At 37.8% G+C, this 14,209-nt stretch overlaps 1 protein-coding gene across 3 annotated transcripts in view; it reads right to left on the bottom strand.

Moving 5' to 3' along the window:
* TENT5D (terminal nucleotidyltransferase 5D) overlaps positions 1-8,847 on the bottom strand; it is a 60,965-nt gene extending 52,118 nt beyond the window's left edge. For 2 of the 3 annotated variants that reach the window (XM_051827372.2, XM_051827370.2), the window contains exons 1-2: positions 8,528-8,847; positions 3,532-3,623 (exon numbers count right to left, since the gene is read on the bottom strand). The gene's annotated coding sequence lies outside the window, so the exon portion shown is untranslated. Of the gene's footprint in view, positions 1-23; positions 94-3,531; positions 3,624-8,527 lie in introns of all 3 variants that reach the window. The other variant, XM_017349678.3, reaches the window with a different exon arrangement.
* Between the last annotated feature and the right edge of the window lie 5,362 nt (positions 8,848-14,209).

Below are 14,209 nucleotides of genomic sequence, written 5' to 3' on the forward strand. Positions count from 1 at the left end.
ACTCTCTAAACATTGTATTTTACCTTCAGTTAATAAAACTTCCAGTTAGGTAGATGTAAGTACTGGATAATTTCTTTTTATAAAGTTTTAAATCTACAAAAAAGAAATATAAGATTATTAATTTCTGAGTAGTATGTATCATTGCCTAATTCTGATTAAGCTTTGGCTTATGACATGATTTAAAAATTGGCCAAGTGGAACTCAAAAGGCTTCCATAGCCTTGGCAACTCATAACTAGAGCCTAGGGAGATTACTGACGTCATAAACAAGAGTGTTAAATTGTTAAGTCAACAACAGGAGTCACTGTGTACTTACTTCTCATGTGGGATCTGTCCTTAGTGTGTTGTCCAATGTGAACTAATGCTATAACTAGTGCTGTGACAGTGTTTTACACTTTGTGTTTCTATGTGGGTGCAGACTGATGAAATCTTTACTTAATATATACTGAATTGATCTTCTGTATATAAAGATAATCGAGGATGAATCTTGGTGTGGATGGAATGGGAGAGGGAGCGGGAGATGGGAGGGGTGTGAGTGGGAGGGAAATTATGGGGGGGAAGCCATTGTAATCCATTAACTGTACTTTGAAAATTTATATTTACTAAATAAAAAATTTAAAAAAATTGGCCAAGTGAAATTAGTTACCACAGAAACTTACTGTTTTGTTTCCAGGCAACCAAGATACACAATTGTGAAATAAAATTTTAAACTTTTGGCAAAATTTTGATTTTGAGACATGTGGTCGAAGTGATTATGGCAATGAAAATTTCTGTGAAAAGTCTGACACACTTTGAACACTTTGCTAACATGTAGTGCCAAGACTGTTCATGAGATGAGGTCCACACAGTACCATTTTTTGTACAATTCTTATTGTGAATTTGTTTTTCAATTTAATGTCTCTGATTCCAGGTTTATAGTGGATTAAATGTTATGTACATCTTCACATGCCTTACCTAAGATCCATTTTAGAAAATAATTTTATACACAGAATTATCAACCTCAACATACCTCAACTGTAATTGACCAACACTGGTCTTTAAAATTGGGAGGTTTAGAGGAGAAGAAAGCTTATGACAAACCATCTAGACCAGGGCAAAGCAAATCAGATAGGCAATTAAGCTTATATACTTACACTTTTAGACTTTTTTTCCTGATATACTGCTGATCTTCCTTGAAGATAAGTGTTTCTGTCTGACTGAATAAACCATTAATAAAAATCATTCTAGATCAGACTCACTGTCCATCCAGATCAGTGTTCTGATTCTGATATGTCAGTTGTATAGCACTAAGTGCAGAGTAGGCAATCAACATTGCATTGAAATGTTCTTTAATTAAGCAGGAAAATGTGAATTCTAAGGCACCAATCCCAATAAAAGTCAGCTCTTAAACAAAACACATACCAATTTAACTACTTTCTGAATATTAATTATCAGAACATAAAAATTCAACATACAAAATTGTACTTTTTTATCTTAAGACAGGTATTTCTACCCTATGTCTCAGTAATTCCACTTGCAGTAATACATTAGAGAAATCATTCAAATATCTACAGTGAGATACATGACACACTGAGTCACTGAATATTGCTTGCAGCTGAAAAAAATGTGAAAGCAACCTACATTCTCATAAAGAGGAAAATGGATAAATCAAATGTACCATATTTCCAAGACACATTCCTGGATATATATAAAAGTAAAGACATAACATAAGTAGATATCAAAAAACAATTTTGAGTAAAAAGTACGGAATCTGTGCATGTACTAAAGTAGGATATTAGCATGCATTCAAAATCACATAAAAATACTGCACACTGTCCATAAACAAACATTTTATGAATGGAAGATGATACATGGTGCTTCAAGAAATAGCAATTTCTAGGAAAAAGAGTGAAGAGTAAGACTACAGTTAAAGGGAATTTAACTTCATCTACAATGTTTTGTTTATTTTAAAATGGACTTGAAACAAACATGACAAAGTATTAACTGCTGTAAATTGCTGGAGGGAATTAAAACATGGCTAAGATATTATTCTTCATAATTTCTATATATTTTTAAAGTTTCTCATAAACTGGCTCTTCTAAAGCTACAAATAAAATCATTTAATGAGGTAATATGCTATAATACCTATGAAAAACAACAAAATTTAATACCTTCATCAAACACTGAACAGTATTAGGTACAATAGTATCACCTACTCTAGTTGCTTGAGATCTTAGAGATGAAGTTATGTTTATTGCCATACACTCTTTGATTCACATAGGTTGATTACAACTTTTATATATTCTTTTCACACAAGAATATTAAATAGTCTCTTCTGATAAAAACCCTTCTGGCAGTTGCTTCAAGAATTTTTCTCTGGCCTCTCTCTAGATATTAATGCTTTCTCAAATAATGGGGTACAAAAATATCTATTTTTTTCTAAGGTATCATGTTTTTACAACAGTATGACTTCTTGTTTGAAGTATCATTCCTGATGATCCTTACCCCATTACTGAGGATGTTTTTACTAGAGGCAATTTTCATAGTTATCAATTCTGAGACCCTCTATTCTAAGCATTCTAACGTCACATAAGGATCTCATTTAATCCTCATAATAAAACTATGAAATAAATATTAACCATGTTGTTACAAATGAAGAAGTCAAAATATGAAGATGTTAATAAATTGCCCAAGATAATCAGCTATTAAAAATAAGAACCAGAAATTCAAACAAGCTCTGAAAAAATCTAAACACCCTATGCTTCTCACTAACTCCAAAGTGAAAGATTTTACAGTGCCACCAAATCCTTTCCCTGGATTCTAACCTTCCCAGTTTTAGTAAAGTGGTTAAAAACCGAGGGATGATATTATTGCTTTTCTTTTACTATGGTTCTTCCATAATGGTTAAAAGATGTTTCTGGAGGTTTTTGTTTGTTTGTTTGTTTGTTTGTTTTTTGTTTACCATAAAGGTAGTGTTACAAGATTCTAGAGTTAAGTAAGTGGCTTGTAACTGGAAAAGATTTTGCACTCTAGAAGATACGTGGCAATATACAAAGAAATATCTGGCTGTCTCAACTTTAGGTTGGAGGGGCTCACTAATATCTGGGGGATAGAGAACAGGGCTGCTAAACATCATACACTGCACAGGACAGCAACCCAAAGCAAAGAAATATCCATCCAAAAAGTTTCTATAGTGCTGGCTGCAAAGTTTTGATCTAGAGGTAAGGAATTGTGGACCACATTATAGCTGATATTCAATAAAATAGTATTCAAACACCATGGAATGTGTGTTATAAAATGTAAAGAACTCAAATTTAAAAAGCATACTAGGTTCTGTTCTAAGCAAACACCATATAACAGTAAAAACAATGGGAATGACTGTCAGAATTTTTATCTAAGACTCCAGAATCAATCTAGGATAAAAGAGTGGTAATAAAATAGAAGTAAATAAAGGCTGTTTCTGGAATGAAAGGTGTACGTTCTGTGGCAAGTACAATGTCATACAAGAGTACAGAATAGTATTTTTAAAGAAAACTATCTTTTTTGATTTTACCTTGAATTCACCTGGCCCACTGATAAAAGTTAAGAAACTCTTAAGAATTCTTGCTTTTTCTTATTTTCTTAAAAATTTTCTTCAAACAGCTCCTGGGTGAAGAAATAATAGATAAAGAAAACATTTATTAAAAGGAGATTATCTGAGCACTTACGCTTGTATCAAAGAAGTGATGAATCACACAACTCACAAAACTAATTTGAAATCATCTCAAAGAAGGAAAGATTCTCTAAGAATAGCAAGTGTTTTCTTCTTTCTAACTGTATTATTCTTTAAGAATCAATCATCTCAGCTAATGATAACAAATAGCATTTCCTTTTGATTATTTGAATTTTGAAAAAGTTTCCTAAAAAAAATTTTTTAACTCTAGAGTGCTCTGTTAAAATCATAGGTTTCTTAAAAAAATTTTCTGATAACAATATATTATAATCACCAAATATCAGCATTTATTATTAAAATAAGTGTGAACTCTTATCACATTCAGATATGGTAAATACATGGATGCATTTTTACTAATTGTCAAATACATTTTTTCATTAATTTGTATAGATAGGAGCTACAGAAAACACAAAATCTCAATGAGGTGAGGTAAAGAAAATATGGGGTGCAGAACAGAAGATTGAAGAGAAAGAATCTGAGAGGCTGCTACAGTTCATCTGAGTTCTTGGTTACCCTTATTCCAACTCAAACCTAAAATAGAACAATGAAGCCAGCAAGGTATTCTTTCCCTGTAGAGGAGAAAAAAAAAATCAAAGTTTTCTTCTTCTTTTTTTTAATGAGAAACAAAGACCCTCAGTTTATAACTCTCTAGGAATTCTAAGAAACTGAACAGATTTCTTCACATAGAAAACAGGAACACCGCTGGCCTGCTGCATTACTTCCTCACTTTATTCTTATACTAAGCAGGCAAGTGACTTATGAAAAGGAAGCAACAGTAGTGGTTCTGTTATTCCTCCTTACCAGTCTGCTATACACATTCAAAACTACTGGGTTGGAAACCAAGATTACTGTAGGGAGCACTGACTCTACTTACTCAGAACTTGCTTAAGCAAACCAAATAATTTCCCTGAGATTTTCTGTGGGTTTTTTAATTGTTCTGGTGAAAAGATGATAATATGCCTGCTCCAGTTACCTCAGATTACATTAAGTGCAAAATGAAATTATGTATGTGAGGATTTTGTGAATGATTAAATTCCATCCAAATTAAGCTATTTCATGAGATAAAGTACTCATATGACTTTATATTAGCCTATGCAAACAGAGGCAAAATATAGACCCCCGAGAGGCACTCCAAATTTACTCTCATACAATCTACAGAGGTGGGGAACAGCCTTCTGTATTTTTAATAAGGACACCATAGTTTCAGAAATACTATTAATACCACACAATTCTCATTTCTAGTTGCATCCTTTCTTTTCGTGTCAATAGGAGTTTAACTTCTAGGCATCATCAAATTTTCTAATCACCCTAAAGTCATTTGCTGAAAGAGACAGAAGTTGTTGACACAAAACAATAAATCTTTAGATTCTTAACTGCAATTGTTTGAGGACTGTTTCAACTAAAGAAAAGATTGTTCAGCAACACACTGGATTACAAATACATAGAGAAATAAGAATAATTAATCAACAAAATACTGCAACTTCCTGGAGAATTATTAAAACTTATCACATTAGCTTTGTTCATGCCAAAGGTTAACATTCGATAGTTCTCAGTTAAGATACTGCATTGGTTTTTTTACATCTCAATTATTTCAACCAAAATTCACAGATCTTAAAACATAATCCTTCTAAGTATCCATGGGTGAAATTTACTGCATCTGAGTCTATCAATATATGACTGGTACTTCTTTAGTTAAATCTTTTTTTTTCTTTTAAAGATGTATTTATTTATTTGAAAGAATTACACAGAGAGAAGGAGAGGCAGAGAGAGAGAGAGAGAGAGACAGAGAGAGAAAGGTCTTCCACCCGCTAATTCATTTCCCAACTGGACACAATGGCTGGAGCTGCCCTGATCTGAAACCAGGAACCAGGAGCTTCTTCCATGTCTCCCATGTGAGTGGAGGGGCCCAAGGACTTGGGATCACCTTCCACTGCTTTCCCAGGTCATAGCAGAGAGCTGGATTGGAGTGCAGCAGCCGGGACTCGAACCGGCGCCCGTAGAGGATGCTGGCACTGCTGGCGGCAGCTTTATCCGCTATGCCGCAGCATCGGCTCCTTTTGTTAAATCTTTATATAAACAGTTAAAAGGTCCCAAAAGAACTTTTTGGAAAATTCTACAGCTATGGTCGCTATCATTGTTGCCCTATTCCAAGAGTGAAAGAAGAAAACTGTAGGTGCCTGTTTAGATGACACAGGGTAGAAAGTGTTGGTAAATCTTGTAGGGAGGAAGGAACAAAGAGAGGGTCCATGATAAGCCAAAACAATAAGGAACATGAATAAACATAAACAATGAATGAATAAACTATATCTGCAGAGATAGTAAAATCATTACTTTTAAGAAAGCAGACTTCTGGGGCCGGCATTGTGGTTCAGTGGGCTAATCTATCCCATATCAGAGCACCAAACCAAGTCCCAGCAGCTCCACTTCTGAACCAGCTCTCCACTTATGTGCCTGAGAAGGCATAAGAACAGTGTTTGGGTCCCTAACACTCATGTGGGAGAAAGGATGGAGTTCCTGACTCCTGGAAAAGACTGGCCCAGACCCGCCTGCTGCAGCCACTTGGGGAATGAGTCAGCAGATAAAAGATTATATTCATATTCTCTCTCAATCTCTCTCTCTTTCTCTCTCACTACCTCAGTGTTGTGTTGCATTTCAAACAATTCTCTTAGAAAAGAAGGCTTTTTAAGAGCTAACATTAATTATTAATTAGATAAAGTATGCATATCCAGATGTCACCCTAAATGGTTAGGGACTAAAAGAAGTTCTCGGTGTTAAGTGTGTAATCAGAGTATGTGTTAAACTAAGAGTAATATGCTCTTATATGGGCTGTACTGAGCTAGGAACAAAGCAAGTATCATGAGGAGAACAGATCAATTACAATGTACTATTTATGCAGTGGAATACTATACAGCAATGAAAACGAATGAACCATAGCTACAGCCAATAACTCGGATGAGAAAAATTGGGAGTTACGACAGCAAGTCACAAAAAAAGAAAAGCAGCATGCTTTCATTTACACAGAGTTAAAAAAATGCAACAATAAATAAATAATATACTGTTTAAGGATGCAAACACTATGGTAAAGATAAAACCAGGGCAGTAATACATAAATGTAACAAAGAAGCTGCCTATAAAGAGGGAAGGAATATGACTGCAAAGGAAATGATAATTATTTTTCTTAATATCGGGTGGTAGGTCACAAGCACGTAACGGCTGTATTGCTTTGGTTTACTTTGTCCACGGTTTCCAAATATTATTTATAGGTATTCAATATTTACTAAAAACAACTAAAATTTTATATTCCTTCTATATTTTGTCTGTAAAAGTGTTATGATTTTAGCACACTTCAATTTCTCTTCAGCTGTAACTGAATATACCTCTACATGTACTTTGAGTACATCTGTTATCGTCCCTAAGAGAAAAGTCGTAAATCCAGCTTCAAAAACTCAAATATTCCAGAAAAACCATGAGGGCGATTTTTGGAGTCAAAGGCTGATAAAATGGATATATTATTTCTTAATCTTCTAAGTGGGCATTATAGGTTACTGTTCTTTAACTTCAGATGAACATCAACAACAAGCACCCTAATAGAAAAGTACCTCCAGATCTTAATTTTAGTAAGAAAACAAATCCTATCCTGAAGCTCTCCATAAAGTCCACAGTGTGCAAAAAACATTTTAAAACACTTTTTAAAAAGCATTATTGTTTAAAGTTACCTACTATATGTAACTCGAAGGACTCAATCTTGATATGAAACACCGAAATGCTAACTTTAGCAGCAGTAGTCTGTATGTGCATTTACCAAAAAAAAAAAAAAAGAGCTATGTTTAAAAAGACAGCATCTAGGATACAGTTCTTCTTAAAGATACCTTTAAATGCAAAGCAAAGTTCTTGGACAGTAAAATACAATTGTGTACCCCGTATGGAAACTGATTTCCCAATGATGAAATCTGCTAAATTATGTCTGGTTTCATAAAGTTTTATATCTCAGCTATAAAGTGAGATGAAGATAAAAGCGATCTTAAAAAAAAAAAAAAAAAAGTTTTACCTCTGGGCATGATATGCCGATTGTACTTCCCCAGAGCCGGGAATTCAAAAAGCTTGGTTTCACCAGCATTGAGTGTTTATTAAATTAGGTGACACTCTGAAATCGATCACCAATCTTTATCACAAAAGAGTAAACCTTAGCTTTTAGAACCACGTTTGGTTGCAAAGGAAACAATCCCAGAGAGTAAAATAAATTAATAAATAAATAAATAAATAAAGCAGCTTATCCAATTGTATACGCACTTCTCCCACACGCCGAACTTTTTAAGATGAATTGTAAAGCCGAACACCTTATATTCTTCCAGCAGCGAATAATTACAGCGAGTGTTCTTCCAAGATAAGATCAGGTCTCCCGTAAAATTTTCGATAGTTTTAAACTGAAAAGCTACGACACCGCGGCCGAAGGTGCCTTTCGTATCCCTATATCCTGAGATTGCATCTAGTACATATCCTTTGTCACATATAAAATATACCTCACATATAACATGCTAACCGCTATCTAGTGTTTCCATTAACACTCGCGCCATTAGAGATGTTTCACAGAAATTTTTGCCTTGCATCATCTTTTGTAAAATCAGTAAGAAACCTCATAGTCAAAATACGTATTTCGCATCCACAGGACGGCCAGCCTTCCCATTTTTGTCTTCCCCCTCTAGCCTAACACTTTCAGGCGCATGATGTTAACACCTCAGCTGAACGCCCGCCGCTACTCCAATTACCCACCGCGCTACACGCTTCCGCCCTTACACGATTATAATGATCTCCAAAAGGTATTTTAAAAGTCCTATACCTTTTTCCTTCAGCCGTTATGACTTAAACGTTGAGAACTGAGGGTCAGGGATAAGGCGAAATCTCAGGAAGAGGAAAGGCGGAAGGTGGAAAGGAGTCCTGAGGCCTAAAGAAAGAACTAGAAGCTTAGGGCGCCAACGGAAACCCTCATGCTCTCTTTAGATTAACTTTGCGCGCGAAAACAGCTTCCAGAGAGAGACAGAGGGTGGGACCTCTTGCTCTCAAGCGCTGCAACGCCCCCAGGCGACGGGCGCCCAACCTAACCGACGCTGCTCAACGCCGCCATTGTGGCGTAGCCCAAGCCCCGCCCCTCGCCGCGTGCACACGGCTCTGCCCCTTGCGGACCAGGAGCAGAAACAGGAAGTGAGACGGCAACCCGAGGAGCTTGGGCACTGGGCGGTCTGGACCAGGCCGGGGCTCTTAGCCATTGCTCTGGGCAGTCTCCTGCTGCGGAAAGCTGCGGGACTGTGTTGAATATGGAGAGTATCCTTTGCCGTCCGAAAAACTGCGGCTGGGGCCTAGGGAACGGCAGAAGGGCTGGGGTTCCGGCGGGGGGCGCCTGGTGGTGACCATTTCTGTCCAGTTGAAGAGTGATGGCACCGGGAAATGTGGACCCTGGGAGGCAGAGTAAGGGCCCAAGTGATTGGGTTCCTGCCATCCACAAAGGAGACCTGGATTCACTTCCCAGTTCCTGGCTTTGGCCAGGCCCAATCCTGACATGATGGAATGAATGAGCAGATGGGGTCTCTCTGCCTCTAAAATTTAATTTGTCTGTCTGTATGCCTGCAAGATTTGAAAAGTAAATGTCAACGGAATACAAAGCAGTCATATAGAGGTAATATTTTTAAAAACATGCTGGGAGGGGCCGGCACCCTGGCTAACTTGATTAATCCAACACCTGCGGTGCAGGCATCCCCTAGGGCGCCGGATTCTGTCTGGTTGCTCCTCTTCCAGTCTAGCTCTCTGCTGTGGTCCGGGAAGGCAGTGGAGGATGGCCCAGCTGCTTGGGCGCCTGCACCCGCGTTGGAGACCAGGAAGAAGTACCTGGCTCCTGGCTTCGGATCAGCACAGATTACCGGCCATAGCGACCATTTGGGGGGTGAGCCAATGGAAGGAAGACCTTTCTCTTTGTCTCTCTAACTCTGCCTGTCAAATAAAAGAACATGCTGGGAGCTACAAAAGGGAAAAACTCTGATGCCTAATGCCACTTCTTCACATGAGATGAATGGATAAATAATCCCATTACTTTTGTTTTTTTCCAGGCATGTGTTGGTGGAACATTATTCTTTATCCTTCCTCTTACCTCCTTTTTTGAACCTTTACTTCTATGCATGCAGCAGATTGCATAAACCTGATCTTGGCGTTTGAAATGAAATAGGATCTGCCCTACTATGTTTGGATAACTTATTTCAATGATACATTGGAACATGAGATTTCTACCATACATTTCCCTTTTTTAAAATTTATTTATTTGAATGGCAGAGTAACAGGGAGAAGGAGAGACAGTGAGAAAGAACGTGCTTCCATTTGCTGGTTCGCTCCCAATATGGCTGCAAAGGCCAGGGCTCGGCCAGGCCGAAGCTAGGAGCCTTGAACTCCATCCAGGTCTCGCATGTGGGTGGCAGGGACCCAAGCACTGGGCCATCTTCTGCTGCTTTCCCCATCATATGAGCTGGGAGCTGGATTAGATGTGAACTAGCCAGAAATCAAACCAGCGCCCGTGTGAGATGCCAGCCTTGCAGGTGGCAGCCCAACCCACTGACTGTAACACAATGCCTGCCCCAGAGATTCCTTCTGTAAATTTCTATAGTAAATGACCAATGATTTTTCTGCAGGAGGAAGACTGAATTGAATTTGATCTTAAAACAAGGCTGCTTTAATATACCCAATGTGTATGTTGAACTCTAAAGATTTGTTTTTATTGAAATTTTACTGCAATAATTAATACATATATGGATGTTTTGGAAGCACTGTAAAAATACTGTCATGCGCCTGTCATCACAGTAACTGCAACTACATAGAATGTTTTAAGGAGACATTTTGACTTTTGATTTCGTTTCTAACCGTATTGCCCAGTTAAGATAGGTGAATTTGCAAAGTCTTGAGGAGATAATTTTAAAGCTATCATTTACTGAACACCTACTGTAGGGTAAACATTGTTTTGGAGATTTGTATACATTATGTCAAATCCTTAATGCAATGCTTTATGACAAGTCATATGATCTCCATTTTATGGAAGAGGAAATCAAAGCTCAGAAAGCCACAGTTTGTAAACAAAGAGTAAAAGATTTGGCTTGACTCCAAAATCTGTTCTGTTTTTACAGTGCTTCCAAAAGGTACAGCACAAGACACGTTTGACAGAGTTCTAAGTGTCTTGGAGAGCTACTTTTTCTGTGTATTGATATTCCACTTGAGATTTTGCTTTAAGAGGTGTTAGAAAAAACATGCATTTACACAATCACTTCTGGGAAGACCTAGCCTAGATTCTCCTGAAGATGTGTCTTATTCACAGACATTCCCTATTAAAAGGTACATCTATTTAGTGCAATGCTTAAAATTTATCTGCTTGACAGAGTTACAGAAAGAGAGGGCTGGGGAGAGTGAAAGAGAGAGGTCTTCCATCTACTGGTTCACTCCGGAAATGGCCACAGTCGCTGAGGCTGGGATAGTCTGAAGCCTGGAGCCTAGAACTCCGTCCAGGTCTGCACTTGGGGGCAGGGACCCTAGGGACTGGGTCCATCTTCGACTGCTTACCCAGGCGAATTAACAGGGAGCTGGATCAGAAGTGTAGCAGCCAGGACTCTAACCAGTGCCCATATAGGATGCTGGCATCAGGCAACAGCTTAACCTGCTCTACGACAACAGCAACCCCTGTTAGAATGTTTTAAATTTTGATTTTCAGAAATTGGAAGGTGGGAATTACTACTTCCTGAAAATTTGAAATAATGATAATGTTCAGATGATTCCTTCACTTCCTTGTATATCAATCCCAAAGGTCTAAGTGATTGAGTTTTTTTGTTGAGGTGGTTGTTTTTTTTTTTTTTTCATAGATTTTACCATATAAGGAAAACCTGCTGTCATTAGTGGAGATATTTAAGCCCACTTCAGAATCACTGTTAGTGTTTTTATATGCTAAAAACCATTCATGGTGGTCTGTAATCCTAACAGAGGCTGGATAAATCCAGCCCAGGCAAGTAAATTGCTCTGGATAAAAATCCTACTATTACCTAGATTAGGCATTAAAAAGACAGGAATTGTGAGTGAGAGAACTGGGTATTGCCCTAGTGCCATCTGTAACTGACCATGGTGAGCTCTCTGTTCCATCTTTCGTTTTAAGTCAGAACTTACTCTCAGTTATTCTGTGTTCTAACATTTTTTCTTCCTGTAATTTATTGGACCTGCAAGTATTAGCAATTGAGAGAGCTGACTATAAGGCACAGTTACATAGACAGTAGTACCAACTGACAGCCTGGTATCAAAGCAGAAAAAAACCTATCCATTACATCAAAAACAGTTATTAACAGCTATGATATAGATCCTGAGTGATGAGGAAAATGTACCATTTTGTCATAATTACTCAAAGGAAGAATGTAAGTTATTTTGAAAGTTGTATCAAAATTGTTTGGAAATGGTTTATGCTTTTAAAAAGTGAACTCTAACCGTAGCTAAAAAAATAATATTATTTATAATGCTATAGTAGTTGAGAATGTTATTTAAGTATGGTATTAAAATTAGCTAGTAGCAGCAGCAAGGACAGCAATAGGAGTAATCTACTGTATCTTTGAGAAAGTTACTTTTGAGATAGAGGATTTAATTTTGCAGCAAAGAATGATGAAGCAGAGTGGGCATTGTCTTGCAGCGAGTCAAGCTGCCACTGGGGATGGCCGACCCCCGTCAAAGAGCCAGTTTATTTAGTGACAACTCTGTTTATGATCCAGTTCCCTGCTAATACACCCTGTGAGGCAGCAGATGATGACCCAAGTACGTGGGGCTCTGCTCTGCCCATGTCTGAGACCTGGATTCAGTTCTAGGCTCCTGCCTTTGCCTGGCCAAGCCCTATGTCATGCTGACATTTGTGGAGTGAACCAGTGGATGGAGAACAGATCTCTCTCTTTCTCTCTTTTTCTCTTTCTCTTTGGTTTCTCCCTCCCCACCTACTTCTCACAAGCACAGTGTCTTTTTCTGCATTCAAGGAAATAAAATCAAATTTTTTGAAAGGATGAGTACCACTATCAAATATATCCCTATGTTATCTATGTCACCCAAGCAACTTATAATACCCTGAGAATTTCTGTGCTTTATCAGTAAGCTGGAAATCCAAACATTCTTTTTTTTTCTTGAGATTTACATAGATTAATTAGAGTCAAAGTCCTCCAGCCAGAGCAGCATGGTGGGGGGCTTATAAGAGAGGAAAAAACCCAAAGGGGCTAGTGATAGTGGGGCTTTTATGTACAATTTAGAAGGAAAAAAAACTTGAAAATCAGATTGGCATTCAGTTACCAGGTGGGGACAAAACCCCTCAAAAGGCTTGATTTACAATTCTTCATCCTGTCTGGCTTGCTCCTGATAAAACAAAAAAACATCCAGAAGGGTGGGATAGGTAACTTGTTTTCACAAGCTGTGAGCTCAGGAAGAGCTCCCTTGTTATTTTCATAATCCAAACATTCTTAGGACCAAAACCTTGCTTCTTAACTCAGGTAGTTTATATAACCAGAGTATGATATTCTTAAATTTTGAATTTACATGTCTGCTATTCAAATAATTATCTTCTATGTATACTACTAGAGTTGAATATATCTACATTGAAGTGGTCAAAATAGATTGCTGATGTAGAAAATAATGGCACTGGGGGCCAGCATTGTAGCAGAGCAGGTAAAGCCAATGCATGTGACCCTGGCATCCCACATGAGTGCCAGTTAGACTCCAGAGTGCTTCACTTCCAATCCAGCTCCCTGCTAATGGACTGGTAAAGCAGCAGCAGATGACCTAAGTCCTTGGGCTCCCGAACACACCTGGGAGACCCAGAAATAGCTCCTGGATCCAGCTTCAGTCTGGCCCAGCCCTGGCTTATTGTGGCCATTTGGGGACTGAACTTTTGGATTTAAGATCTTTCCTCCCTTTTCCCCTCACTCCTTCCCTCTTCTCCTCCTTTTTCCTCTCTGTCTTTGTAACGCTGACATTCAAATAAATAAAATAACAAAAAAAGGGTGGCTTCCGTTCAGCTACTAAATTGAGCTATGAATTAAGAGTTGGAATGCTGTGCAGTATTTTCTAGACATTTTAGTTGGCTGTTAATTCCTGCAGTATTTTTATCTTTTACAAAATAATAGTGATAGAACAGTTTCCTTCATTAGCTAATCACAAATTTAGTCTGGCAGACTGGTTTCTGTTAAGATAGCTTTGGTTTTTCTTTGGCTCCTGAAAGGAGTGACTGTAATATTTTCTTTTTGATGAACTAAAAGATTACAATAGCTGAACAATGAAATTTGTTAACATCTAAAGAATGATTATGATTTGTATAACCTTCTAGAAAGTGTGAAGTATTTCGAGGCTACAGTATCTTGTATTTCAGATATGCTGGCCTCCACTGCAATTCCCTGTATGTCATTGTTTACACTGTTCTGCCTAATGTATCCTTTTTCCTCTTTTCTCTTCCACCTTTTTCCTATTCTGTTCCCCTACT

Source organism: Oryctolagus cuniculus, chromosome X (assembly GCF_964237555.1).
Source record: "Oryctolagus cuniculus chromosome X, mOryCun1.1, whole genome shotgun sequence".
NCBI lineage: Eukaryota > Metazoa > Chordata > Mammalia > Lagomorpha > Leporidae > Oryctolagus > Oryctolagus cuniculus.